The sequence below is a fragment of the Sinocyclocheilus anshuiensis genome, unplaced genomic scaffold (assembly GCF_001515605.1).
Source record: "Sinocyclocheilus anshuiensis isolate Anshui unplaced genomic scaffold, SAMN03320099.WGS_v1.1 scaffold1351, whole genome shotgun sequence".
Classification (NCBI taxonomy): domain Eukaryota; kingdom Metazoa; phylum Chordata; class Actinopteri; order Cypriniformes; family Cyprinidae; genus Sinocyclocheilus; species Sinocyclocheilus anshuiensis.
The window spans coordinates 259950-263774 of record NW_015537982.1 but is presented as its reverse complement, the minus strand read 5'-3'; the positions used below and the strand labels follow the sequence as shown (position 1 = coordinate 263774).

At 38.0% G+C, this 3825-nt stretch overlaps 1 protein-coding gene across 1 annotated transcript in view; it reads left to right on the top strand.

Annotated features, from left to right (window-relative positions):
• LOC107673920 (transcription factor COE1-like) overlaps positions 1 to 3825 on the top strand; it is a 43964-nt gene that overhangs the window by 4591 nt on the left and 35548 nt on the right. The window lies entirely within an intron of this gene.

Below are 3825 nucleotides of genomic sequence, written 5' to 3'. Positions count from 1 at the left end.
AGCAGGAATAAAAGACAAAAATGTTACACCTGCAATGCAATGTAGTGAAAATTCCCTTCATTGTACTTCCCCCCCACAACCAACTTTTTGCGCACACTAACTAATAGCAGCAACATCCCAAGCACCATTCAGCTAAACTAAGCCACTTTGTCACACTCAATGTAGTTTCATGGTTTTGCTGCATGAGCACAGATGGTTGCCCATCATGGCTAGCACTGTAGTTTTCCCTTACATCAACTTATAAACTTACAGACACAGCTTAAAGCTGAAGTGTGCCATTTCTACCCAACTACTGTGACCAAGTGGTATTGCAAAAATTGTGATTTCAGGTTTCCCCCACCATCTTCGGTTGACTTGATAGTCTTGTATGATCAGGACAAAACAAGGATCTGAGCGTCACAGACCCACAATGTTTTGGGAAATCAACCTACTAATGGCTTACTTATAGTTGTCTCAGCATATGAAGGGGATGGGAAAAACATTTCAATATAGAAACAAATAAATAAATACACACACATGCAAATGGTCATGGTCAACAGAAAGCTGCTTGGTTTGAAAGTGACTTCTGTGTTTGCTGTGATTCATACATCAGTACACTATTGACAATGGATAATTTTTGACCACAAAATTTTGTGCCCGGACCTCAAGAAAATTTATTTTTTTTCTTCAGTATAACTCGTGAATTTGAACTTGAAACCTTTCATTCAGCCCAGAGCTTTAACCACTTCAGTACAGTATATCACACTACCCTTCCAAACTACTTTCAGCTAGTTTGCACACTTTATTATTTAATGATCCGGGGTGCAGTCGAGCACAGACGAGCACTCTTTATTCTCCACTGGCTGAAAGACAACTGTGACCGTTCAGTCAACACACAATGACTCTGAGTCAGCACCTCTGTGTGCCGCTGTCATGTTTTAATGCCACTAACAAGTCACACCGATGCCAGATATTACAGGTGGTCTGAGCTAACTAGACTTTCATTTGACTGACAATCAGCATACCAACAGTAGCAGTGCAACAAAACATCAACAATCCAGGGCTAAGAAAAGAGCAATGAACGCAGCATTCCACAAGTGGCCTGTTCTCTTTAGGTTTGAACATGTGTCTTACGAGACCTCTAAGGCTTAAGCACAGAGCATTTATTTTCTGAATGACATGTGGCTTTATCTGCTGTCCTCCTCTAGTGTTGCAGGTTACAGTGCAACCCTCCTAAATCTGTCTAATAACATGTGGACATGATTTGAGCACTGATTTGATCCTCAGCCGCAATCAAATCCAACCATTTTCTCATTTATGTTTGGGATGATTCTAGAGAAGAACATATTTTTCAGTTGGACTGTTAACCTCTATTTATGATGAGAAACTGAGGATTTGAATGATGATGGTTTGATGATGATGCTGATGATTATTAAGTTCTCTCTATTCTCCTGGGGATGTCTTCAGTCTTTAAGCACAGTTTCCACTGCACTGAGAAGATTAAAAAAGTCCGTTTTTCTAAAGCCTGGACATATTTGGAAAATTGTGGGGATTTTTCTTCTTTCTTCTTTCTTTTTTCCAAAAGAAAGTATAGGATAATTCCTGAGACAGACAGGCTTATATTGTAATTCCTCATTATGTCTAATATAAAACCCTGATGTGCACATATAGATATATACTTTTTTGGAGGGCAATGCAGGAACAACGTCAGAGCTCCAAAATTCAATACAGAGTTCTTGTAATAATTAAATTCCACTTGAAATTTAAGCACCTGTCATTCAATGTGTTCTACACATTCCTGCCCCTTCTGTATGATCTTATTAATGGAATAGTTCACCCAAAAATGAAAATTTGCCCACCCTCAGGCCATCCAATATGTATGTGAGTTTGTTTCTTCATTGGATTTAGCATTATATCACTTGTTCACCAATGGATAGAGTTGATGGGTGCCATCAGAATGAGAGTTCAAACAGCTGGTAAAAACATTACAAAGTAATCCACATGACTCCGGTCTGTAATAAACAAATCCATCAAGATTTTTTTAACTTCAAACCATTGCTTCAAGCTAAAATACATGTCCTCTATCCATAATATTGCTTTCTGCAGTGAAAAAAGTAATTTAGTCTGAAACAGGAGAGAAATATGCACAGCTCAAGCACTGTATACAAACAAAAACAGTCCAAATCAAGTATATCTGTGAACAAAAGGGGATGCATTTTTTTTTACTGGTGAAAGCGTTATTATGGATTATGACCATATGTTATTATGGATCATGGACATATGGGTATTTTGGCCAGAAGGTTTAAAGTTAAAACCATAACAATGGATTTGTTTCTTACAAACATGCAGCTTTTCACTTCACAAGACGTTAATTGATGTACTGGAGTCATGTTGATTGCTTGTGGATTATTGTGATGTTTTTATCAGATGTTTGAACTCTCATTATGACGGCACCCATTCACTGCAGAGGATCCATAGGTGAACAAATGATGCAATACTAAATTTCTCCAAATCTGTTCTGAAACAAACTCATCTACATTTTAGATGGCCTGAGGGTAGGAACATTTTCAGCAAATTTCAATTTCTAGGTGAACTATTCCTTTAAGTACTTTTAGCTGATTTGATAATGCTTTTTTCACTCCCGTAATAGTGTACTTTTAGCTCTATTTAACACATTTTACCATATTTAAATCCATTCCACAAAAATATGGCCTGAAGGGAAGTAGGAGCTTCCCTTCACTCACCCCTACTTAGCCACTCTTGTCCATTATTGTGTCAGTTTTAAACTATTTCCACTCCCCTCCAGCTAATGAGCCTGTTCTGTCAGATATGGCGTGCATGTGTGTTGATTGCTCTGGGCTGCGGAGACGAGGGTAAAGTGAGGGCACCAATACATGAGGTCATGTCACAAACGCACTGTGGTGGAAAGAGGTGTCTGCAGGGCTCGAGAATGTTCGTTTGTAGAAGAGAAAGCTATTGTGCTTGTATCTGTGATGTGTGTAAAGAGCGAGCGTGTGTATGCGTGCACACAGCGTAAGGGAACAGATGGCGGCAGAGGAGGCACCAAAGTTTAATCCTATGAGATGGATTCACATTCCACCATCTGCTTAATCCATGCACAATTTCAGCACTCTGCAAAAGAGTCGTCTTAGGCCAAGATTACAATCACAGATTGCTCCACCGTTCCTCTTCATCTCTCCTGGTTTATCACGCCGCCAAATTGCATTATGCCCAGCAGTCACCCACAACACAAAAAAAAAGCTGGGGAAGTCCTCATGGCCGCAAAGTGGATTACTTCACTTCTGAAAATTACAACTTGGCTGGTACACATAATATATGTGATGTTTTGGTTAGTCTAAGGAGATTTGGTTTGTATATTTGGGGTTATTGAAATGCTTTAAAAATCATGTTCCTTAATCTAAAATATGGTATTCCCTACTTAATATGCTGTATACCTTCAGGAAAACATTCAACAACATAAGGGACACTGTAAATACAATATGAATCCTGGGAGACCAAGGTCTTCCACAGATGCATCACTATACAGTGCTGCAAGTTTTGAATGTTATTACTTAGCATTGCTATATTTAACATGGATATAAAATGTCTTAAACTCAGCCAAGTGATTACACACTTATGAAACAGACTTTCTGTTGTTGCCGAATAATATAAATATATCCATTTTAATGAGTTTTATGAGTAAAAAAAATGCAGAGTGGAAACTAAGGAAAAATTCTATGTCTGACTTTAATAAGGCAGCCTTTTTTCCTTGATTTAAGTTTTATTAAATTAATCATAAGTGACAGTAAATACATTGATAATGTTACAAAAAAAGAAAAAAAATCT